A 27538-nucleotide genomic window follows, 5' to 3' on the forward strand; every position below is an offset into this window, starting at 1 on the left:
CTTCGTATACTTGTGTTATCTCAAAAATTCTGAAAAATTACGATAATTTGGGAAATTTGCATATCAACCAGAAGCAAAAAGAATCAACTCAAAATTTCTTTCTGGATAAAAATGAAAAATAATTCCGTAAGCGAAAAGTTTTTGTCTTTTTCCAGCATGATCAAACAACCATCACCAAAACTAGTCATAAAGGTTTGACTTGGCTCAAACACAAAAAGAAACACAAAAAACACAACCATAACAGAAATATGATGGTGTGGACGCAACAAAACAGAAAGGGAAAAAGCAAAGATAAATTCATTGGGTTGCCTCCCAACAAGCGCTATTGTTTAACGCCCTTAGCTAGGCATAAGGCGATAGAATCACGTATCCTCGTCTTTGGTACTCAAACCATAAGTAGGGTGAACACTCATCATCTTAAGGTCTTCACCTCTCTTACTAGATGGTTCACCACTATTTTTAGGAACAAAAATAGACTTGGTGGCTTTATTGTGGGCAAAATTTGGAGCGTTCTGCATAGCGGCAAAAACGGAACCCAAGTTGGTTATAACATCCTCTAGTTTGCCAATCCTAGCAGAATCATGACCTAGTTTTTTGTTAACTGTGGGTTCCCTCTCCTTTAAATTTTTGAAAGTCATTTCCACCTTGGATCCATACCGAGTGATTTGATTGTGGATCTTTTTATCCAAATTTTCAACGAGTTCAATCGTAGCAACTTTATTTTCAATGATATCCAGCCTACGCATCACATGTTCTAGAGTTAAGGTAGTTCCACTAACCATGAGTGGGGGTGAGCCTACCAAATTTATTAAAGCACCGTAAGAATCAACGGTATGGCTACCCAAGAAATTTCCGCATATGATGGTGTCAAGAACATACCTATTCCAAGGGGAAATACCCACATAAAATCTGCGAAGCAGGATGGTAGTAGATTGCTTACGACTAGATCTACTCTGAGCACTGCAAATCCTATACCAAGCATCCTTTAAGTTTTTTTCCTCATTTTGTTTGAAATTGAGAACTTCTCTCTCGGGAGTATCGTTCGAAGCAGTAGGTCTAGCCATGAGGATACGTAGACTATCCCACACATGCAGGCAGAAAGCAAGTGAAAGAAAAGGGCGAACGAAAAAGGCAAGAAAGTGGGGGAGAGGAAAACAAGAGGAAAAAAGTAAATTCAAGAGATGAGTTTGCGACGGTTACTTGCATAAGCTTCACTTGATGCTCCCCGGCAACGGCGCCAGAAATTGGCACGTTGGCAGGAGACTACTCTTGACTTGATCCTCCCCGGCAACGGCGCCAGAAATTCTTCTTGCTACCTCTTGAGCTTCCATTGGTTTTTTCCCTTGAAGAGGAAAGGGTGATGCAGCACAGTAGCAGTAAGTATTTCCCTCAGTTTGAGAACCAAGATATCAATCCACTAGGAGTATCAAGCCAAGTCTCTAAAGTACCTGCACAAAAACCGCAAATTTGCACCCAACGCTACAAAGGGGTTGTCAATCCCTTCACGATTGATTGCAAGGTGATATCTGAAGGTGGAAAGTGCAACAAAGTAAAAGTGTAAAGCAGAAAATATGATGTGAAGTAGACCCGGGGGCCATAGTTTTCACTAGAGGCTTCTCTCATGATAGCAAATATTACGGTGGGTGAACGAATTATTGTCGAGCAATTGATAGAATCGCGCAAAGTCATGACGATATCTAAGGCAATGATCATACATATAGGAATCATGTCCGAGACAAGTAGACCGATACTTTCTACATCTACTACTATTACTCCACACATCGACCGCTATCCATCATGCATCTAGTGTATTGAGTTCATGACAAACAGAGTAACGCCTTAAGAAAGATGACATGATGTAGAGGGATAAATTCATGCAATAGATATAAACCCCACCTTTTTACCCTTGATGGCAACAACACGATGCGTGCCTCGCTACCCCTTCTGTCACTTGGTGAGGTCACCACACGGTATGAACCCAAAACCAAGCACTTCTCCCATTGCAAGAACTGTAGATCAAGTTAGCCAAACAAAACCCACAACTCGAAGAGAATTACAAGGATATGAAATCATGCATATAAGAGATCAGAAGAAACTCAAATAATATTCATAGATAATGTGATCATAAATCCACAATTCATCTTATCTCGACAAACACACTGCAAAAGAAGATTACATCGGATAGATCTCCATGAAGATCATGGAGAACTTTGTATTGAAGATCCAAGAGAGAGAAGAAGCCATTTAGCTACTAGCTATGGACCCGATGGTCTATGGTGAACTACTCACGCATCATCGGAGAGGCAATGGTGTTGATGAAGAAGCCCTCCGTGTCCGAATATCCCCTCCGGCAGGGCACCAGAACGTGCCCAGATGGGATCTTGCGGAGACAGAAGCTTGCGGTGGCGGAAAAGTATTTTCGTGGCTCTCTCCCGTGGTTTTGGATTTTTCGGGGATTTATAGGCGGAAGAAGTAGGGCAGAGGAGCCGCAGGGGGCCCACAAGCCTACTAGACGCGGGCCCCCCCAGGTCGCGGCTAGGGGGCTTGTGGCCTCCCCTGGTGCCCTCTGCCTTGGTTCTCAAGCTTCCTGCGTATCTTCTGTCCCGAAAAAAAAACCTTTTCGGGGGTTTTATGCCGTTTGGAATCCGTTTGATATTCTCCTCTGAAAAAGGTCAAAAACACGGATAAAACAGGAACTGACAATTGGCACTGAGTTAATAAGTTAGTCCCAAAAAATATATAAAAGGCATACAAAACATCCAAAGTTTGGCAAGATAATAGCATGGAACCATCAAAAATTATAGATACGTTGGAGACGTATCAACCTACTAGATCCTTCATATGACTGTACAACTCATCCTAATTATCACCTGATATATGTAGATGAGATTTGTGGATTATTTAAGCTTGCAAGTTTATCCGAGGACAAAGTTAAGAAGAAGGTTTTCTCTTTATCTTTTGAGGGAAAATCATTGAAGATGGAATCGTGGATGATAGTGGATCATGGGATTGGAATCGCTTGAAGATGGAATTTCATCAGAAGTTTTATCCTAGACATCTAGTCCGTCGTGATCGGAATTATATATATGATTGCTCACATCGTGAAGGAGAAAGCATCTCAGGACAAATGATTATACAAAACTTTTATGCTCGACTTTCTCATGATGACCAATTAATACTCAATTATTCTTGTACTGGTTCCTACATGAAGAGTGTCGCTGTTCGGGTATGCGTCGAGTAGGCTCCTCCAAGAAATAGGGTTCTGACACTAGGGGACTTGGCTTGGTACCCTACAACACGACGACAAGTATGACGAGGTCGAAGACTAGCTCACTCAATCTCCCAGGGCATGAAGAGGACACGTGAGCTACCCAGGTTCGGGCCATCGTGCAGTGTAATACCCTAATCCTCCCTGTGTTGGATTTCTCTAGAGAGTTGTGCTCGAAGTACACCGGTTGTGGGGGAGAGAATGGCACGATCCCCTTACAAGGAAGTGGCCTGTCCCCTCTTGTATTCCTTTGGTCATCTTGCCCAAAAATATGAGCGATAAAGGGCAGCCACAGGGTGGAAATTCGAAGAGGGACATGCGCACATGCTAATCCTAACAAAAGGCAGTCTCTGCGTGTTAAAGTGGTCATCGTGACGCGCTTGTGGGTTCGGTGATGACCTCCGTCATAGTGCGTTGATCTGTCCTGATCTCCTTGCATCAAAGAGTAAATGATTTGGGACTTTCTTTGGGGAGGCACACACCGCTGATCCCTTATCACCAGAATGGAAACTAGGCTTCATCACGCTCCCCGCAGCTGGTGTCGTATGACCTACTTCATGAGGCAGCTTCGCGAGGCGATCTCGTGCGTGGTAGCCTCGCTAGGGAATGGCGTGGCGGTGAGGGGCCTCGGGAGGCTTGCCTCCATGCGAGGCGCCTTCCTTCGAAGTGCTCAGGGCAGGGCCGTCTTTTATGGGTCGGCCCAAATGTCATCTCCTAGGTCAAAGGCTGACGTGCCATGGAACCCTGGTTTCCACTAGGCCGATACTAGCCCTCGGGCCCGCGGCGTACATGTTCCACCCTTAGGGACGAAATGACGGGGGGTCTATTGAGGTGCCGGGCGCAGAGGCAACATGTGGCTGTGATGAGGCTCTGTCCATGCATGAATCTCAAGCTAGACGCCGAGGAGAAGGAGAAGGCCAAGAAGAAGAAGACCAAGGTTGAAGGACCTTTCCCTCCTCTGAAGGTCCTCCTGCCCGCTGTGCCGACGTACCTAGCGACGAACCCGTCGAGAGGCACTGAGTAGGGCAAGCTTCAGCTCGAGGCCGAGGGTGAGGCCGCTGAGTGTCGGGAGGCATTCCCCCAGGGGCGCGTAGAGGCGAAACTCTTAGCGGAGGAGCAGCGGCGCGTGGCGGAGGGGTGGAGCCAGCTTCGGGAGGCGACGTAGGTTGACCGCCAGCGGGGCGAGGAGGTCCGAGCACAGTGTGAGCAGCTCACCAAAGATGCCCACGCGTCCCCCACGAAGGTCCTCGATGCCCACTCGTCCATATGAGGGAGGAGCATATGGTTGTAGGAATTGCAATAATATCAAGTTTCCTTCCTATGTGTTCAAAGTTTTGGAGTCATGCTTGTTTGGCTTTCCAATGGAAGTTGATTATTGCTACAATAAATTGTTTGCTTGTAAAATCTCTATGCATAGGAAGTGGGTTAGACTTAAATGTTTTTGTCATGTGATTTATGATACTCTCTTGCATGGTTCAATTACTACTTTTTATATGAGCATAATTAAAATCATCATGTCTAGCTAAAAGACATTAAAGAAAAGCGCTTGTTGGGAGACAACCCAACACTTTTACTTTATTTTTGTGTGTGTTCGCATGATTAAAATACTATGGTAATCATGTTTTATAGATTTTATTTCAATAAAGTTCCAAATAAAGCCTTTGAGATAGTGTGGATACTTGTTTGTTTGATTTTGTGCAAAAACACAAATTTTTGCATCCAATATATGAATTATGTGATTTTACTCGATACTAAAAAATCTAATTTTTTTACAAAATTTCCATGACAAAATATCTGCGTTTTTCTATTGTTCCGGAATTTTTAGAGTTAGGGAATTATGGTGTCCCTTTAGATCTTCACAGACTATTCTGTTTTTGACAGATTCTGTTTTGCATGCATAGTTTGCTTATTTTAATGTTTTCATAGCTTATATTTGGTGATATAAATAATGGGAATGATATAATACAGTAGTTATTATGTGAGAACAATTATGAATCTTATATTTATTGTACCTAAGTGAATGATCTATCTTTATTACACTAACCCCTCTCACGAAGTTCCACTAAGTTTTATGTGATTGAAGTTTTCAAGTTTTGGGTGAGATACTGATATGAGGATAATAAGAATAAGCAAGAACCTAATCTTAGGTATTCCCAAGGTACCCCAAGATAATATTCAAGGAAGACTCAAGTGTCTAAGCTGGGGATGTCCCGGAAGGCATCCCCTCTTTCATCTCCCACACTATCGGTATATCTCACTTGGAGCTATATTTTTATTCAGTACATGATATGCGTTTTGCTTGGAGCATCATTTTTTTCTCTTAGATGTTATTTATAATCTTGTTTTTCAAAGAAAATTTCCAATAATTGCCTTTTGAATACTTGAATTGCATGTGTGATGTGTGTTGTACAAAAGCAGCAACCTTTGCGGCAGTATTTGAATTATCAGATTTTATCGGAACATGGAAAGTTTCTAAAATATTTACAAAGTGTTTTTATACAAATTATTTATCATTTCCTAAAGTTTCATAATTATTTGAGTTACATAGGTACAATTTTCGAATTAATTGCTACAAACTGTCATGTTTAGACAGATTGTTGTCATAGTTTTGTCATGTACTTATCCTATAGTTTCCATAGCCTATATTAGTAGATTTAAATTCTTGAAATGATAGTAAAAAGTAGATAATTTTTAAAAATCATCATGCAACTTGTCTTGGCAGTATAGAAAGAGTTGATTTATTCTTATGTGCACTAACCTCATGAGTTCTTTTCATGTTTTGTGTGGACGAAATTTTTGAGACAGGTGAAACCGGGATATGAGAGGATTGAACGATATATGAAAGCTCAAGCTTGGGGATGTCCAAGGCACCCAAGTAAACATTACAAGAAGTCTCACGCATCTAAGCTTGGGGATGCTACGGAGCCCACCTCTCTTCATCAAACAAATATCGGTTAGCCTATGTTGAACCTAAGTTTTTATTTGTCCACATGATATGTGCTATTCTTGGAATGTATTTTTGCTTTCTTTGTTTTTTTGAAATAAAATATCAAATCTTAAACTCTTTATTGAGAAAGAATCCTCGCATAACTACTTAATTGTTTAACTACTCATTGATCTTTACTTATATCTTTTGAGAGTAGTTTGATGTTTACTCTTGTGCTTCACTTATATCCTAAGAGTAAATTGTGAATGAATTGAATATCATAAATATGAAATTATCAATGTGATTTATGTCTTGTAGTATTTTCACATTTGGTTTATAAAGAAAATCTATTGAAGTTTGACAACTACAATATTGGTCATACAAGCAATTCATGAATAATTAGTATAAGAAAGAAAACTTTCACAAACAAATATATTATCTTGGACATCTTTTATGATTGTGAATACCCATCAATTATTTTAAAACTTGATCAAATAGTTGAAGTTGGACAAGGAAGATAATGTAATGGTTATGTTTGGGTATATTTGCATAGAAGTTATATTGTTGTGGATCCTCCAACATGTGGTGCTTGTTTAGAACCTTTTGCTAGCCCAAAACCTCATACTAAGTAGAGATGCTACTTGTGCATCCAAATCCTTGAGCCAAGTTTCTTCCATGAGAGTCCATCATACCTACATATATATGGCATTAGACTGCCATTCCAAGTAAATTTGCATGTGCCACCTCTAAAACCTTCAAATAAACATATGTTTTGTGTCCCCGTACCGCTCATGGAGCGACCGAGCTCAATATCTTCCATGCTAAGCGAGTTATTCTAATGATGAGTGTATATTCACTTTTCATTGCATGAGAGAGGATGGTAAAAACAATTCCTAGTCCTACATAATACAAAAATAAATAAACAATAACTCCCCCTAGAAAGTTGATTGTTTGGAGGGCACCCGTGGATACGGCTAGCCATGGAATGTGTTTGAATGGTGGATGGGGTAAATTTTTTAATTTTAGTTGGGAACCGCCGGTAATGTGATTAGCATGGAAGATATTGAAAACTTTGTTGTGACGTTGAAAGGAAAGGCACACCAACCAAAATTACATATTCATCTCTATTTTAAAAAATGAGCTTCGACACGTGTGCAAATCCCATGCTTCCCTGTGCGAACGGACAATCTATTTACTTTCATGTCACTTACTTCTCATGTTGAGTCAACTTATTATTCCAACCTCGGTAATTAGTTGGCAAGCACTATGTGGTGGGGAAAGATCCAAACATGTATATCGAGTCAAATATATTTGATCATGATTCATTATTGTTGACAATTATCTTTATGATAAGTATGTTCGGAGGCGAAACTTTAAGCCCCTATCTATGTTTGTGTTCAATGGATGTTATTTTCTCTAAAAATATGCCTCGAGTATTACCAATCATAGAAGGTTATATGGTAATTGATTATGTGAAGATCTTATTTAGATTGGATGATCCATTGAAATTGTTTGATGACTAAAAACATAGGTTGTTAAGTTTCAAGAAAATGCATTGTTTTTAAACATGACATGTGAATTGATTGCTACTCAACCATGATGATTTTTTGAAAAAGTTGTTGGCTATGATGCTATAAAAATTGATTGGATTTATCATTGATCAAACTTATATACTTCATAAATTATTTCTGCTATCATTTAGCTACTCAAGGACTAGTAGGAATTAAGCTTGGGGATGTTGATACCTCTCCAACGCATCGATAATTTATTAAGTATTCATGCCATTTGTGCCTATGTTACAATACTTTTATATGGTTTCGATATACTTTATATGATTTTCTTAGAACTAACATAGACTGACGCTGTTTTTAGCAGAATTACTATCGTGTTGTTTTTGTGCAGAAAATGAAACTTTTCGGAATCACCCAAAACTTTTTTTGGAGGAAAGAAGCAATATTAGAGCGAAGAACCACCAGAGGGGAGCCACTCATGGGCCACAAGCCAACATGACGCCTCTCTAGGCCGCACCTTGATGGCTTGTGGGGCCCATGAGGCTCTGTTTTGCGTGATTCCAGTGCTGAAAATCCTATATATACCATAAACCCCAGAAATAAATAGAGAACTTCCGCTACGCCACCGCAACTTTTTGTATCGATGAAAACCCCATCTTGAGCCTTTCCAGTCCCTGACGAAGAGGGGAAATCATCTCCGGTGGCCATCTTCATCATCCCGGCACAGGCCATGACAAGGAGAGAGTAGTTCACCCTTGGGCCTGAGGGTATGTACCAGTAGCTATGTGTTGAATCTTTTTCTCTCGTGTTCTTGAGATAGCACGATCTTTATGTATCACATGCTTTGTTAATATAGTCATATAATATGATGATATTCCCTTGCTACCTTGTTTTGATGAATTAAATCTTTCCCTTTAAGATCTCGTTATGTTGGATTGAATATATTGGTTTGAGAACACTTGATGTATGTATTGCATGTGGATACACGTAGTGACATTGCGGTATTCAAGTGTTCCACTTAATATATGTTATGGCATCAACTTGCGGATTCCGGTAACCTTGGGGATCTATGCATAGGGGTTGATTGCATGTTTTCATACTATGATCTCCGATAGAAATCTTGGGGTGCTCCTTGAAGTTCTTTGTGTTGGATTGAATATGATAGATCTGACATTGCTTGATGCATGTCGCATACTTTACCCACGGATACTTCAGGTAACATTGGAATATCTAGGTGACATTAGGGTTGATTAATATGTATCATGGGTGTTATTCTAGTACGAACTCTAGGGATGTTTGTAACACTTATAGGAATATCTCAAAAGATTGATCAGAAATAATAATTTTGAGGTGGTTCCACTACCTACACCAACTTCATCATATTGTTCTCCGCTAGAAAGGAACTTCGGAGTGATTCTTTGTTGCACGTTGAGGGATGATCATATGATTCTATTATGTTAGCATTGTTGAAAGATTGCACTAGTGAAAGTATGAACCCTAGGCCTTATTACTAAGCATTTATACAATGTTTTACTCGCTGTTTTACACTTGCCACCATGTTGTTTTTATAATTTTCAGATTACAAAATTCTATATATACTATCCATACTACACTTGTATCACCATCTCTTCGCTCAAATAGTGCACCTATGCATTTTGCCATTGTTTTGGGTGTGTTGGGGACACAAGAGATTTTTTGTATTTGATTGCAGGTTTGTTTGAGAGAGACCATCTTCATCCTACACCTCCCACAGATTGATGAACATTAGGTCATCCACTTGAGGGAAAATGGCTACTGTCCTACAAAGTTGTGTAGTAGACATCTGGTACCAATGATGTCACTATTTTGGTGGGTGTTGAATCCTTTCATAATGATAAAAGTGGATTTAGAGAGTTTATGGCTTTATTTAGTGATGCGTTCACTATTTTGGAAGAGATTTTAATTGATTATGACAACAAAATTGCTATCTATGATGATTGTGCTGATGACATGTATTCTATAAATAGTAATAATAACCATGAAACTTTTCACCATGATTTTATTGTTCTATTGGATTATGCCAATCGAATATCACACGATAGTTATTTTGTTGAGTTTGCTCCCACCACTATTATGAATGATGATAAGTTTGCTTATGGAGAGAGTAATAAATTTTCTATGCTTGTACATCATGAAAAGCATGATTTATATGGTAATTATATTGTTGAATACCTTCATGATGCTACAGAAAATTATTATGAGAGAGGAATATATGCTTGTAGGTATTGAATAGTATCAAATTTGCCCACTATGTGTTCAAAGTTTTGAAGTCATGCTTGTTTTGCCTTCCTATGTGAAAGTGCGTTATATCGACTAGAGGGGGGTGAATTGGAGATTTTTAGAATTTCATCACTGAGGAAATTCCTTTTGAGGAAATTCCTCAGTGATGACTAACTTACAGCGGAAACAGTAAAGGATCAGAAGTGCAAAGTTTCACAACATCAGTTTTTCAGAGTGAAGAATGTGGAAACAGATTGCACTGTGAGCAGGCACGCAGAATACAGATGAGGATTAACTGACGTGAAGAATTTGGGGTTGAGGAAATTCAGAGAAAGTCTTCAGAAAATTCTTCAAACAGTCGCAGTGAATTTGGATGGTGCAATCATTTTCTTCAAGGTTGAATATTGACTTGCTGACGAAAGTGGTTGCCAGTGCAAGACTAGCCTCTCCGGATTCTAAGTCTTCATCGGAACCCTCTTTTTCATCACATTCCTCTGATTCTGCCTCGGAGTCCATTTCCTTGCCAATAAGTGCCCGAGCCTTTCTGAAACTAGTCTTCTTGTGCGATGAGGGCTTTGAAGATGAGGATTTTGAAGATTTCTTCTTCTTCTTCGAGTCATCAGAACTGTCATCCTTGTATTTCTTCTTCTTTGATTCCTTTCCCCAACGGGGACAATCAGCAATGTAATGACCTGATTTCTTGCACTTGTGACAGGTTCGTTTCTTGTAGTCCTCAGATGAAGATTATGATTTCCTCATGTCTCTTCTTGAAGATTTACCGAACTGGCCACGTCGTGTAATTCTCTGGAATTTCCTCACGAGCATTGCAAGGTCCTGTCCAAATTCTTCAGGGTCACAAATGTTGTCATCTGTGTCTTCGTCTTCAGATGAGGAAATTGCTCTAGCCTTCAGTGCACGTGGTCTGGAATAGCTTGGTCCATATAAATCTCTCTTTTCTTCTAGCTGGAATTCATGGGTATTTAGCCTTTCAAGTATATCAGCTGGATCAAGCATCTTGTAGTCTGGTCTTTCTTGAATCATCAGAACTAAAGTATCAAATGAAGAATCCAAAGATCTCAGCAGTTTCTTCACAACTTCGTGATCAGTGATGTCTCGAGCTCCCAGTGCTTGCAGTTCATTTGATATGTCAGTGAGGCGATCAAAGGTGTCTCGGCAGCTTTCATTGTCATGTCTCTTGAAGCGATTGAAGAGATTGCGAAGAATATCAACACGAGAGTCACGCTGAATTGATACTCCTTCATTTACCTTGCACAGTCTCTCCAGATCAGTGTTGCAGAGCCCAAAGCACTTACTCTTCCAAACTGGCCTGGGCTCAGATGGCCACAGATGATGTTCTTCGCTTGAGAATCGAGTTGCTTGAATTTCTTCACATCAGCGGAAGAGACACTAGGAGAGATGATGGGGACGTCATGTTCCACAATATACCAGAGATCATTATCAATAGCTTGTAGATGCATTTGCATTTTGTTCTTCCAGAAGGGAAAGTTCTTTCCTTCATAGGTAGGACATGCTGCAGTCACCTTAAACATGCCTGCAGTCGACATAACTAAAACTCCAGGTGGTTAAACCAAAATCACACAGAACAAGTGAGTACCTTGCTCTGATACCAATTGAAAGTGTGTTATATCGACTAGAGGGGGGGGTGAATAGGAGATTTTTAGAATTTCATCACTGAGGAAATTTCTTTTGAGGAAATTCCTCACTGATGACTAACTTACAGCAGAAACAGTAAAGGATCAGAAGTGCAAAGTTTCACAACAGCAGTTTTTCAGAGTGAACAATGTGGAAACAGATTGCACTGTGAGCAGGCACGCAGAATACAGATGAGGATTAACTAACGTGAAGAATTTGGGGTTGAGGAAATTCAGAGAAAGTCTTCAGCAAATTCTTCAAACAGTCGCAGTGAAAGTCGTCAACACATAATACGAGGAAAGTAAGGAGTTGAGGAATTAGAACCCGTTTCTCAATGAAGATAGTCGTTGATGACCCAGTTCCAACTGCTGTGAAAGTCGTACATCTGGTTTGGAGCGGCTTGGTATTGAAACCAAAGGACACACAGTCCCGGGACACACAGTCCCTACCGTATTCTCCTTGAGCTAATGACACACAGTCCTTGCCCAACACTCGTGGTAAGTCTTCAGGGGAGACTTCCAAACCCTCACAAACTTGGTCACCCGGCGATCCACAATTGACTGCTGGAAAGCTCTAGACCATGACGCCTAACCGTCTGGAGGATGCACAGTCCTCAGAGGTAAAAGGCTTCAGTCCCACACAGGAACAACTTCTTCAGTGATGCTCAATCACTAGGTTTGGTTTGTGGTTTCGGTGTATGGTGTATTTCCTCACTGATGAATTACTCTCGAAGGCTCTGAGGAATTGGGTTGCTCTTATGACAAGTGTCAGTTTCTAACGGAGCAGCCAACCAACTAGTGGTTGTGGGGTGGCTATTTATAGCCTGGGAGCATCCCGACATGATTTGACACTAATGCCCTTAAATAATATGACCGTTGGAGTGGATAAGACCAATGACTTGGTGTGGCTATCGAAACGGTCGGAACCCTCAATGGTGAGAGTCCTCATGTCACTCGTATTCCTCACTTGAGGCTTTTGGTAGGATTAGGCTTGGGTTGAGCATCATGAGGAAATTCATTCCATAGTGTAACTTCGACCCCCTTTAACAGTAAGGTGTTCCTATTACTCAAATGCGAAGAAAATAAAATAGAAAGTGTAAATCTTCATGCTTCAAATTCTTCAGAGTGATTTTCTTCAAGACACACCGGACTTCTCAATATCACTATCTTCATGAGAAATAGCAATTTCATCCCAAATTCCTCGCGATTCATTTCTTCAGCTTCAGACCAATTTCTTCAACTGAAGACATACATTTTTAGGGGTCGATATTCTTCAAATATCTCAAACTCCTCAATGACTTATAGATCCTGTGTACACTCACAAACACATTAGATACTTAACCTATAAGTTTTCAAACCACCAAAATCACTAAGGGGCTCTAGATGCACTTACAATCTCCCCCTTTTTGGTGGTTGATGACAATTAGGTTAAGTCTTCAACGGGGATAAAAAATATGAAGTGTAAATACTCATTTGAGGAATTTGAAATCAAGATTCAGAGAGACTCCCCGTGTAGATGTGCATATCTTGAGGATTTTGCTTTTCACAACAAATGGACATTGATGATTTATATCATGGAGATCTCCCCCTGAGTCTTGTAAATCATGCATACATATAACATATCATAAAAATGAAAATGCATGATGACAGATGGTATCTGACGAATTCCAGCATGCGTGCATTAAAACTTGAGGAATAAGCATGCGAAGAAAAACGTTCAAAAGCGTTAGAGTACCATCGGGCTTAAGTTACAACTCATTACATAAAAACTTCAGAAGAGCCAAGAGTTTGTAACTTAAATATAGTTCATAAGCCCCAAAAATATCCCGCTTGAAGACTAACTCTCAAGTTTCTCCCCCTTTGTCATCAAGTGACAAAAAGGGACAAACTGAGGACTAACGTCCGTGAAGACTTCATTTCGTGGCAGTTGAGGAAGAGCCGTGATGCTTCTTGGGAGTAGTCTTCTTCCTTGGACCGGTAGCAGTGTCGAGTTGTTCTTCATCAGTTTCAGCAGTGTGGAATGAAGAAAAGGAGCTGTCTTCAAGGTCTGGCACTGGAATAGGTCTAAACTTTTTCTTGGGAGGCCACGACCATTCAAAGTATCGCTCAAAGTCCATTTCTTCAAGCTCTGTCTGAGTCTTCAGATGTGCAAGTGTAGCCCAGGTGCGATCAAAAACCTCATGCATATAGTGATGGTTGAGCTTCACAGAGTTCTGTGTTTCAGTGAGGGTTTTCACAATGGCGCCAAACTGGCGTTTGACCCACTTGTGATTGCGATCCACCTTCTAGTGAAGACTGAGGAGGAGCTCTCTTGTATTCATCACGCGAGGAGCAACGGGGCTTGCCGGACGAGTCTCGGTATCATCCCATGAAGAATAAGCTTCTGGCTCTCTAAACTGGCCATCAAGGGGCCTACTGCCTTCTTCAATCACAGATTTGCCTTTTCCTTCAATGGACTCGAAAGTCTTCTTGTTGACCCGGATAGGAGGCATATAACCAACATGGTTTTGGAAATCAACGTGGAAGTTGATGCCTGTCCTTGTCCTGATGAATCTCATGATCCATGGGGCATATATCTTGTGATCAAAAGGACACATAGCATTTTCGGCCAAAGTCCTCAAGAAGAAATCATGGATGTTCATAGGAATACCATGGATAATGTTGAAGAGGATATTCTTCATGAGGCCTACAACATCTTCTTCATCATCATGGCCTTTGATCGGCGCGAGCACACTGCAAAGGATTCTGTAAACAGATCTGGGTGTGTACTTGAGCTCGTGGACGAGGAAGGTTGTTCTCGGAGATTTTCCTTCGGCCAAAGGTTTCATGAGGACTTCCATCATCCCATTGGGCAGCTCATGCTCACCATAAAGCTTCATAGCCTCATCTGAGGGAATTCTTACAGGTAGTTCTCTGAGGAGTTCAGTAGCAGGAGCCTTGTAGTGAGTGTTTTGTGACATCCAATCAAACACCCAAGTGTTAATGTCTTCAGGGTTGCCAGATATGTGAAGAGTGGCATAGAACTAAAGAATTAGCTCGCTGTTCCAGTCAGAGATGTCGGAGCACTTTGGGAGTAAACCAGCATCATGGAGTACACTGAGGACTGGCTCCAGGCACGGTATTGCTTCAAGTTCAACATGAGGAATATGCCTATGCTGGAATATCTTGTTTCGTCCACATAGCACAGAGGCATAGTAGTTCATCTGAGTCCTAGTCCAAAACTTCAGATGCCTCATTTGAGGCTTGTCATATGGGTTCTCTCCGATGAAGTACATGCGTTCTTCAAAGAAGTTTTCCTTTTGAAACTTAGGACGCTTGGAGAATGGTTGACGCTGAACTGGCTTAAGATTTTGCTGAGGAATTGGAGGGGAGACAACAATGGCAGTCTCTGGGTTGAGCACGACGAATGCATTGTCTTGGTCAGGTGCATTTTCCTCAGCATTTTCCTCACGGTGAGGAATTTCAGCGGCTGGAACTTCAGGCTGAGGGGATGGAGTTGGCTGTGCTTCAGGCTGAGGGGCTTGCTCTGACTATGCATCAGGCTGAGGAATAGCTTCTTCTTGCTCAGTTGGAGGGGTTGGGTCAGCCTGTACCTCATCTTGAGGATTCTGCTCAGAGCGTTGAATTTCATCAGCTTGAGGATTTTCAGTTTGTTCTTCCTCAGCTGGCTTGGTGGCAGATGCAGTTTCATCAGCTGGTGCAGCTGATGCTTGAACAGTGCCTTTCTGAGGAATAAAAGGCTGAGGACTGTCGTCTATATGAATTTCCTCGTCAGTGTCTTCCTCAGAGGCGGCATCCTTCATTTCCTCATCTGCCTTTTTCGCTGGATCATCAATGATGACCATTTCATAGGAAGGAGCGACATTCAGGGGCACACGGTCCAGAGGAGCAGTTTCTTCAAGTGCTTTGAGGCGCTTGGCCTCTGTTTCTTCTTCTGCTGAGAAGGCCTTTCTCTTCTTGGCTTCCTTCTCAGCAGCCCTGGTTTTCTTCACGTCTGATGCAGACGGAGTCATCTTCTTCACCGTTGAAGCTTTTGGTGAAGCAGTTCTCTTGACAGATTCTTCAGCTGGCATTGAGGAACCAGCTGGAACAGAGTCATCAGCTTGCTTTGGCGAAGCAGCTGGGTCAGGGGCAGTCTCATCAGCTGCAGCAAATTCATCAGTATGAGTTTCCATGATGATTTCTTCAATAGCTGGTTCATCCACACGGCGTTCCTGGTGTACTTCCTCAGCTTGAAGAGTTTCCTCATCATGAGGAGATTCATCTGTTGGCTCCTCAATCAGGGGCTGAGAAGTTGTTGCTGGGGTGCAGCCTTCTTATTGTAATCATCAACAGCACTAGTGGCCAGATTGATGAAATTGCTTTTGAGACTCTTTCGATTTGACAGCTTTGAATACTTGTCAGTCAATTTCTTCAGCTCTACCTGTGTTGATACCAGTGCATCAGGAGTCAACTTGAGGAGATTCTGCTTGAGGAATTTCTCCTTTTTAAGCTTTGCAATTTTGGCCTGCTTGGCCTGCTGTTCTTTCCACTTGGCTTCATTGATGAAAGTGGTCACCATGTGGCTGATGCCAGGGGGAAATTTCAAATCATCAAGCGGAGTGTTTGGGTCCTCATACCAGATGTTGATGTAGTCAAGGAGGACCTTGGGGTCCATTGCCAGAGGAATCGTACTGCCTGATGCTTGAGCTACTCTTTCCTGCTTGTTCCTGATGATGGCTTGCAGTGTTTGATCATCAAATTCATCACTGCCCTCTGATGCAGACAGGATGGTGATGATTTTGCTGGGGCTTGGCAGATTTGCACGTTCAACAGATACCTGAGTCTTCGCAAGAGGTGTTGAAGACTTTGTCTCCGAGTTGGTTGCAGCTGGGAGTGAGGAGCTGGAGCTGGCGGTCATAGGCTTCATGACTTGCTTCTGTACTGGTTTCACTTGAGGCTTTGGTGGTGATGCTGAGGATTTTGGAGCTCAGGAGATTGGTACTGAGGGCTTTGGCGCTGATGGTTTTGGTGTTGAAGGTTTTGGTGCTGAGGGTTTTGTGACTGAAGCCTGAGCAGACTTCTCTTGAGGCTTTGGAGCCCTTGGCTTTGACGGCACAGACTGCATTTGAGAAATTTCTGAGCCAGAGGTTTCTGCGGCAGAGGAAGTTGCAGAAGCTGAGGCAGCAGCTGAGGATTCATTGAATTTCCTCACTGCAGTTTCTGCCTGCTTCTTGAGCTTAGCCAGATGCTTTTCCTTCTCATCTGGATAGTCATCAATGGTCATGAGGCTTGAGGGATGTGCTACTTGATGTTCCTCAAGTGGGGCCCGTCTGCCAGGGGGCTTCAGAGCGAATTTCTTCGCATACTTGGGAGTCACAAACCTGTATTCCTTCCATTCCTTCGCCCATCGGCGTTCTATCTTCTGCAGTCGTATCTTTCTCTTTGCCATTGTCTCATTTTCATCAGGCGTGCAATAGTCCAAGTAGATATCTTCAGGGATATCCAGAGTTGTGTTTTGCTCAAGTTTCTTTCCTCCCTTCTGTTTTCTATCATCCTCCATTTTCTTCAGCTGAGGATTTTGCTGATGAGATTGAACTCTTGAGGATTCTGATGAGACTTGAAGATTTTCTTCCAGAAACGCTGCAAATGAGTTAATGTGATGAGAACCGAGAGATTCATCAGCTGACATGTGTGTACCTGTGAACAGAGTATAGTTGCGAGGAATTTGGAGAGGTCATATGCGTTCTCACATTTGAAGAAAATGAAAAAGTTTGACAGTTGAGGAATATAACCAGTGGTTGAGGAATTTGCCTAAGCATACTGTTCTTGGGTTCTAGAGTTGTACAGATCCGAAAATTCGCACAATTGAGGAATCTCGTGAAAATCTTAGATGCTTAGCACTGTTCATCAATGATGTGGTGATAGGCAGTGTTTGAGGAATCAAATGCTTATCGATTCTTGAGGAAAAAACAGATTTCACATAGAAGATGTAAAATTTTAGATCTAATCTTGCGGTAAAAATGGGATTTATTTACCCTGGAAGGTGCGCACGAAGAACACAGAAAGGTGTGTAGAGAAGCTCTTCGGTCGCGTGTCCAATGCACCCTAACCCGGCGACAGAGGACGTCTACGGCGGCGGCGGACGAAGATGGTCCGGCTCCGGCGTGGTTCCGGCGACGGAGAAGTCGAGGCAGTGAAGCTCTTCCTCACCGGCGACGAGACTACCAGCGATGGCGCTAGGGTTCGGTGGTGTATGCTGTGGCCGGAGAGCGATGGACCGAAGAAGAGTATGCCGAGGGGGATAAGGACATATTTATAGCCAAAAGTTACTGTTGGCGTGAAAATTTCGGACCAAACAGCCCCTACCCTACGTCTCCGCAGGACACGTGTAGCTCCCGAACAGTGCGGTGGAGATAGTGGAGATAGTGGTTATCCGATTGTGGGAAGTGGGGTTCAGTTACTGTGTATTAAAGAAACAATTTTTGAAGATTTGAGGATTTTCGTTACAAAATCATCAGCTGACAAGGACGCGGTGAGGATTTTGAACCAAGTTTCAAGTAGAATGCATATGAAGAATTGAATAGACTAGATGAGTATAGCATAGAGGGAAAGTAGGGTCCGATCACATTCACTTAGCAGAAATATCAAATTGAAGAAATAGCTATAAGTGAATGCTGTTGAGGACTTGAAATCACAGTCTATCTAGTCAAATGAAAGTCATCAAGTGTTTTTGAAGATTTTGTGATAAATCATCACAATGAAGAACAACTGTTTTGAAGAAAAACACATTTTGAGGAAATAGAACATTTGAAGAAAACAGCTTGAGGAATTTCACATTGGGCGGTGGCGTGACCCACCATATAAGAATGTTGATTACAGACGCCGCGTACAATTGTCGTAGGGCCCTGAGAATCAATTTCTTCGTTGATTTCTTCACATTCAGAGTGACATTCTTCATTAGTTGAAGAAAATCGATTCATCATGTGTTGCACATCTTAGTCATCAATTTTGCATAAGTGTTAGGATGTGTGCATGTTTTTACAAAACATTTGAAGATTTAAGATATTTAGCTCACACCGCAACTTGCAAAACCTTTTCTCATCCAAGGGCTTAGTGAAGATATCTGCCAGTTGATCATCAGTCTTCACATGGTCGATGAGGATATTGCCCTTGAGGACATGGTCCCGAAGAAAATGATAACGAATCTGGATGTGCTTGGTCTTCGAGTGCTGTACTGGGTTGTATGCAATCTTGATAGCACTCTCATTGTCACAGTAGAGAGGCACATTCTTCATGTTGATGCCGTAGTCCTTGAGGGTTTGCTTCATCCTTAGTAATTGAGCACAGCAAGAACCAGCAGCAATGTACTCAGCTTCGGCAGCGGAGAGTGATACGCAGTTCTGCTTCTTTCAGGACCAGCAAACTAGTGATCTTCCGAGGAAATGGCATGTGCGAGAAGTTGACTTGCGATCCACACGGTCACCAGCATAGTCAGAATCAGAATACCCTACTAGATGAAGATTTGAGCTCTTGGGATACCATAATCCTAGTGTTGGGGTGTGAGCTAAGTATCGAAGAATATGTTTCACGGCCTTATGGTGTCATTCCTTCGGTTTTGCTTGAAAACGTGCACACATGCAAACACTAAGCATTATATCAGGCCTAGATGCACATAGATACAATAAAGAACCAATCATAGAACGATATACCTGTTGATCGAAATCTTTACCATTTTCATCAGTGCCGAGGTGGCCGTTGGTAGGCATTGGAGTCTTGGCACCTTTGCATTCATGCATGTCGAATTTCCTCAGAACATCCTTGAGGTATTTCTCCTGTGATATGAAGATTCCATTGCTTTGTTGGCAAATTTGAAGACCCAAGAAGAATTTCAGCTCCCCCATCATGGACATCTGATATTCTTCACTCATCATGTAAGCAAATTCATCACTGTATCGTTTGTCAGTACAACCAAATATGATATCATCGACATATATTTGGCACACAAATAGCTCATTATCATAGGATTTAGTGAAAAGAGTTGGATCGAGTGAACCAGGTTTGAAGCCTTTCTTCATGAGGAATTCCTTCAATGTATCATACCATGCCCGAGGGGCTTGCTTGAGACCATAAAGAGCCTTTTTGAGTCTGAAGACTTTGTCTGGATTCTTTGGATTCTCAAAACCTAGGGGCTGAGCAACATATACTTCTTCCTCAAGCTTACCATTGAGGAATGCACTTTTCACATCCATTTGATATAAGATGATGTTATGATGCTTAGCATAAGCAAGTAGTATTCGAATAACTTCAAGTCTAGCAACAGGTGCAAAAGTTTCATCGAAATCTATTCCTTCAACCTGGGTGTAGCCTTGGGCTACAAGTCGTGCCTTGTTCCTCACCACTTGACCGTCCTCATCTTGCTTGTTTTGTAAAATCCACTTGGTGTCGATGATGTTGTGCTTGTGAGGATCTGGTCGTTTGACGAGCTCCCATACCTCATTCAGCTTGGATTGAAGAAGTTCGTCTTGCATAGCTTGGATCCATTCCGGTTCCAGAAAAGCCTCAGCAACTTTTGAGGGTTCTGTGATGGATACAAAGGAGAAATGCCCACAAAAGTTAACTAAGTGTGAAGCTTTTGAGCGAGTGAGAGGACCTGGCGCGTTGATGTCGTTGAGGATTTTGTCAAGTTCTACTTCATTTGCAATCCTCGGATGAGCTGGTTGAGGATTTTGTCTGGGTTGAGGAAGTGGTTCTGGTGCAATTTCCTCAGGTGCATCTTCTTGATTTTCATCAGTGATGGGGATCGTTTCTTCACCAATTTCCTCAGTGGGAACAATGTCTTCAGTAGGTTTGAGCTTTATTGCTTCCTCAGGAGACAGCTTATCTGGATTAGAAGGCAATTGCTCTCTTTGCGAGCCATTAGTTTCATCGAACCGCACATCTACAGTCTCAACAACTTTGTTGTGATAGTTGTTGAAGACTATGTAAGTGTGCGAGTCCTTTCCATAACCGAGCATAAAATCTTCATGTGCCTTAGGTGCAAATTTTGAGATATGGTGAGGATCTCTAATCCAGCATTTTGCACCGAAGATTTGAAATAACTTACATTGGGTTTCTTGTCAGTGAGGAGTTCATATGAGGTTTTGTTGAGGAATTTGTGAAGATATACCCTCTTGATGATATGGCATGCAGTGTTGATTGCTTCAGGCCAAAAGCGACGAGGAGTCTGATATTCTTCAAGCATAGTTCTTGCCATTTCAGCCAGAGTCCTGTTCTTCCTTTCGACGACACCATTCTATTGAGGAGTATAAGGAGCAGATAATTCATGAGTAATACCAAGTTCATCAAGATAATCATCAAGACCAGTGTTTTTGAACTCGGTTCCATTATCACTCCTGATATGTTTGATCTTGATGCCAAAGTTCGTCGAGGCCCTTGAAGAAAATCGTTTGAAGATTTCCTGCACATCAGTTTTATACACTATGATATGCACCCAAGTATATCTGGAATAATCATCAACTATGACGAAGCCATATAAAGATGCTGCATTGGTTAGTGTGGCATAGTGAGTAGGTCCAAATAGATCCATATGAAGTAATTCGAATGGACGTGTAGTGGTCATGATAGTCTTCGAGGGATGATTGGATCTGGTCATTTTCCCAGATTCACAAGCACCGCAGAGATGATCCTTGAGGAATTTGACCGATGACATGCTTCTTCTTCGCGAGCGTGTGCAAATTCCTCATGCCTGCATGACCTAGTCTTCGGTGCCACAACCATCCTTCTGAGGTTTTTGCTAATAAGCAAGTGGCTAGTTGAGGACCTGTAGAGAAATCAACAATGTACAAATCTCCTCTCCTTACACCTTCGAAGACTTTGGATCTGTCAGATTCCATGATGACTACACATCAATATCTACCAAAGATAACAATCATATCAATATCACAAAGCATCGAGACTAACATGAGGTTAAAACCAAGGGATTCAATAGGCATCACTTTGTCCATATGCCGATCCTTGGAAATAGCCACTTTGCCAAGTCCCAATACCTTGCTTTTAGCTTTGTCAGCATATGTGATTTGCTTCAGAGGTGATGGAGTTAGTGGCATATTCATCAGTAAGCTTTTATCACCAGTCATGTGATGTGTGCAGCCACTATCAAGAACCCACTCAGTATTCTTGGGTTTGTCATCCTGCAGATGAATTAGTACAGCTTACCATCTCATATGCTTCAGATTTGAAGAATATGATACTAATTTCATCAGATCAGTAATTTCATCATATCAGAAATGTAAGGACGTGGGAAATATTTCTATTTCATCAATCATTAGCTTGCGTCCTATCAAGCATTTCTTCAGGTCTCCAGCAAATTCTTCAGATGATGATTTTCATCTGGAGACCCGACCTGCAGAAGTGATTAGTTTGATTTCTTCACCACCCACATCTGAAGGGGTGGCAAAGCATTCATCATCCTGCGAGCACCATATGAGAAAGGTGGCATTGAGGCCAATGCACTTCTCTTAACAGTAGGGGGATTAAAGTACTCATATGAATATGCAGAGAACTGGTTAGAGGATTTATGAACATAATGATTTGAGGAGTAACGCTCATATTCATATTCCTTGTAGTTTCCCTGCATGTTAGACGAATTAGCACGGGTATGAGTATAGTTTTGACTAGTTGAGGATTTTGATCCTCTTGAAGACTTTGGTCCTCCTGAGGAATTTGATCTGGGGTTCAGATTCTTCAGTGGTGGTGTCATGAGGACATTCACCTGAAGATTTTCAAGACAGCTTTTGGGAACCCAGATTTTCCTCAGGGGAGGGCCATTCCTGCAGTTAGTTCCAACATATCGAGCAAATACTTCACTAGATTTATTTTTGAACAGCTTATAGTTGGAGTCAAATGACTCATCTGAGGAATAGGATAATTTACATGAAAATCCAGTTAGATTAGATGGATCAAAAGGAGGCCCAGTAGCAGCAACCCATGAGGTTTTGGGATACTGCTCAGGTTTCCAATAAGATCCATCGGCATTTAATTTCCTCTCAAAGGCAATTCCCTCTTTCCTCGGGTTCCTGTTCAAGATCTGCTTTTTGAGCACATCACAAAGGGTTTGATGTCCTTTGAGGCTTTTGTATATGCCTGTCACGTACAATTCCTTCAACCCTGCATTTTCATCAGTAACATTTGTGTTTTCCTCAAGTGAGGAAATAGACACAACAGGTGCAGTTGAAGAATTTGTAGCAATAGCAACATTTGATGATTCTGGTGAGGAATTAGCAGTTTCGCGTTCAATGCATTTAAGACATGGAGGAATGAATTCAACTTGACCAGCGCTGACCTGCTGAGCTAGTAATGAATCATTTTCCATACGAAGATCATCATGAGACATCCTCAACTTCTCAAGATCAAGCTTCCTTTGAAGAAATTCATAGGAAAGCTTCTCATGATAAGTGAGGAGAGTATCATAACGATCCTGAAGATTATCAAATCTAGACTGAAGACTTTTCACATCTTCAGTGAGGATTTGGGTAAGGTTCATTTCATCATTCAACAGATCATCACTTTTATCTAGAAGTTTATGAAGCTTTTCCAGGGCAGTTTGTTGTTTAGTCGCAATGATAGCAAGTTTACTATAACTGGGTTTCTTATAATCATCAGGTTCACATTCACTTGAATCAGAGGAGGAGGCATTATTTGGTACCTTTGAACCTTTTGCCTTGAAGCAATAGGTTGGAGCGAAGTCATCAGCATAGTCATCAGTATGGATGGTGCAATCATTTTCTTCAAGGTTGAATATTGACTTGCTGACGAAAGTGGTTGCCAGTGCAACACTAGCCTCTCTGGATTCTGAGTCTTCATCAGAACCCTCTTTTTCATCACATTCCTCTGATTCTGCCTCGGAGTCCATTTCCTTGCCAATAAGTGCCCGAGCCTTTCTGAAACTAGTCTTCTTGTGCGATGAGGGCTTTGAAGATGAGGATTTTGAAGATTTCTTCTTCTTCTTCGAGTCATCAGAACTGTCATCCTTGTATTTCTTCTTCTTTGATTCCTTTCCCCAACGGGGACAATCAGCAATGTAATGACCTGATTTCTTGCACTTGTGACAGGTTCGTTTCTTGTAGTCCTCAGATGAAGATTATGATTTCCTCATGTCTCTTCTTGAAGATTTACCGAACTGGCCACGTCGTGTAATTCTCTGGAATTTCCTCACGAGCATTGCAAGGTCCTGTCCAAATTCTTCAGGGTCACAAATGATGTCATCTGTGTCTTCGTTTTCAGATGAGGAAATTGCTCTAGCCTTCAGTGCACGTGGTCTGGAATAGGTTGGTCCATATAGATCTCTCTTTTCTTCTAGCTGGAATTCATGGGTATTTAGCCTTTCAAGTATATCAGCTGGATCAAGCATCTTGTAGTCTGGTCTTTCTTGAATCATCAGAACTAAAGTATCAAATGAAGAATCCAAAGATCTCAGCAGTTTCTTCACAGCTTCGTGATCAGTGATGTCTCGAGCTCCCAGTGCTTGCAGTTCATTTGATATGTCAGTGAGGCGATCAAAGGTGTGTCGGCAGCTTTCATTGTCATGTCTCTTGAAGCGATTGAAGAGATTGCGAAGAATATCAACACGAGAGTCACGCTGGGTTGATACTCCTTCATTTACCTTGCACAGTCTCTCCGAGATCAGTGTTGCAGAGCCAGAAGCACTTACTCTTCCAAACTGGCCTGGGCTCAGATGGCCACAGATGATGTTCTTCGCTTGAGAATCGAGTTGCTTGAATTTCTTCACATCAGCAGCAGAGACACTGGGAGAGATGATGGGGACGCCATGTTCCACAATATACCAGAGATCATTATCAATAGCTTGTAGATGCATTTGCATTTTGTTCTTCTAGAAGGGAAAGTTCTTTCCTTCATAGGTAGGACATGCTGCAGTCACCTTAAACATGCCTGCAGTCGACATAACTAAAACTCCAGGTGGTTAAACCAAAATTACACAGAACAAGATAGTACCTTGCTCTGATACCAATTGAAAGTGTGTTATATCGACTAGAGGGGGGTGAATAGGAGATTTTTAGAATTTCATCACTAAGGAAATTTCTTTTGAGGAAATTCCTCACTGATGACTAACTTACAGCGGAAACAGTAAACGATCAGAAGTGCAAAGTTTCAAAATATCAGTTTTTCAGAGTGAAGAATGTGGAAACAAATTGCACTGTGAGAAGGCACGCAGAATACAGATGAGGATTAACTGACGTGAAGAATTTGGGGTTGAGGAAATTCAGAGAAAGTCTTCAGCAAATTCTTCAAACAGTCGCAGTGAAAGTCGTCAACACATAATACGAGGAAAGTAAGGAGTTGAGGAATTAGAACCCGTTTCTCAGTGAAGATAGTCGTTGATGACCCAGTTCCAACTGGTGTGACAGTCGTACATCTGGTTTGGAGCGGCTTGGTATTGAAACCAAAGGACACACAGTCCCGGGACACACAGTCCCTACCGTATTCTCCTTGAGCTAAGGACACACAGTCCTTGCCCAACACTCGTGGTAAGTCTTCAGGGGAGACTTCCAAACCCTCACCCGGCGATCCACAATTGACTACTGGAAAGCTCTAGACCATGATGCCTAACCGTCTAGAGGATGCACAATCCTCAAAGGTAAAAGGCTTCAGTCCCACACAGGAACAACTTCTTCAGTGATGCTCAATCACTAGGTTTGGTTTGTGGTTTCGGTGTATGGTGTATTTCCTCACTTATGAATTACTCTCGAAGGCTCTGAGGAATTGGGTTGCTCGTATGACAAGTGTCAGTTTCTAACGGAGCAGCCAACCAGCTAGTGGTTGTGGGGGGTGGCTATTTATAGCCTGGGAGCATCCCGACATGATTTGACACTCATGCCCTTAAATAATATGACCGTTGGAGTGGATAAGACCAATGACTTGGCGTGGCTATCGAAACGGTCTGAACCCTCAACTGTGAGAGTCCTCATGTTACTCGTATTCCTCACTTGAGGCTTTTGCTAGGATTAGGCTTGGGTTGAGCATCATGAGGAAAGTCATTCCATAGTGTAACTTTGACCCCCTTTAACAGTACGGTGTTCCTATTACTCAAATGCAAAGAAAATAAAACAGAAAGTGTAAATCTTCATGCTTCAAATTCTTCAGAGTGATTTTCTTCGGGACACACCGGACTTCTCAATATCAGTATCTTCATGAGGAATATCAATTTCATCGCAGATTCCTCGCGATTCATTTCTTCAGCTTCAGACCAATTTCTTCAACTGAAGACATACATTTTTAGGGGTTGATATTCTTCAAATATCTCAAACTCCTCAATGACTTATACATCCTGTGTACACTCACAAACACATTAGATACTTAACCTATAAGTCTTCAAACCACCAAAATCACTAAGGGGCACTAGATGCACTTACACTATGCAAGTTGATTATTGATCCCATAAATTATTTTCTCACAAAATCCGTATGCATAGGAAGTGAGTTAGACTTAAATGTGCTTTCCATATGCTTCATGATGCTTCCATTGTGTTTCAATTCATTACTTTTATATGAGCATCACTCAAAATCATCATGCCTAGCTAAAAGGCATTAAAGAAAAGCGCTTGTTGGGAGACAAACCAATATTTATCCTTACAGTTTTTGAGTGTTCGCAAGATTAATCTAATGTATTAATCATGTTTTGTACCTTTTATTTCAATAATGTGTCAAGTAAAGCTTTTGGGATAGTGTGGATACTTGTTTGTTTGGCTTTGTGCAAAAACCTAGACTTTTACGTCCAGTGCAGAATTTCTCTTGTTTTAGTAGAGCAGAAAAAAATTATGAATTTTTTACAAAGTTATCTATGAAAATTCTCTGTGTTTTCCAATTTTTTTAGAATTTTCACATAGCTAAGTATGGTTTAAGTTCAGATCTTTACAATATGTTTTGTTTTTTGATAGATTTTGTTTTGCATGCATAGTCTGATTGTTTTAGTGTTTCCATATATTATATTTAGTGATATAAATTATGGGAATGGCATAATACAATAGGTATTATGCGAGAACAAATATGAATCTTGTCTTGACATCACCTAAGTGAACGATCTATATTTATTACACTAACCCATCTCACGAAGTTCCTTTAATTTTTTGTGTGACTGAAGTTTTGAAGTTTTGGTGAGATACCAATATGAGGAGAATAAGGAGGATAAAGAACCTAAGTTTGGGGATGCCCAAGGCACCACAAGGTAATTTTGAAGGAAGACTCAAACGTCTAAGCTTGGGGGTGCCCCGAAAGGCAGCCCCTCTTTCGTATTTGAGATAGTAGGTATACCCAACTGTTTTGGGTGTCCTATGGAGATGCATTTATCCGCTTTGGGTTCGAGCTTATCATGCTGAAACTTTTCCACATAAGCACCGCAGCCCCAAACGTTTAAGAAACGACAGCTTAGGTTTCTCCAAACCATAGTTCGTACGGTGTCATCTCAACGGAAATACGTGGTGCCCTATTTAAAGTGAATGCGGTTGTGTCTAATGCATAACCCATAAACGATAGTGGTAATTCCATAAGAGACATCATAGTATGCACCATATCAAATAGGGCGTGGCTATGACGTTCGAACACACCATCACACTATGGTGTTCTAGGTGGCATGAGATGTGAAACAATTTTCACATTTGTCTTACTTGTGTACCAAACTTGCAACTCAGATATTCATCTCTTTGATCATATCGTAGACATGTTACCCTCTTGTCACGACGATCTTCAACTTCACTCTGAAACTACTTGAACCTTTCAATAATTCAGACGTGTGTTTCATCAAGCAAATACACTAGTATCTACTCAAATCAGTTGTGAAGTAAGAACATAACGATATCCACTGCGTGCCTCAACACTCATTGGACTACATACATCCAAATGTATTACTTCCAATAAGGTACTTTCTA

Source organism: Hordeum vulgare, chromosome 4H (assembly GCF_904849725.1).
Source record: "Hordeum vulgare subsp. vulgare chromosome 4H, MorexV3_pseudomolecules_assembly, whole genome shotgun sequence".
NCBI classification, from domain to species: Eukaryota; Viridiplantae; Streptophyta; class Magnoliopsida; order Poales; family Poaceae; genus Hordeum; species Hordeum vulgare.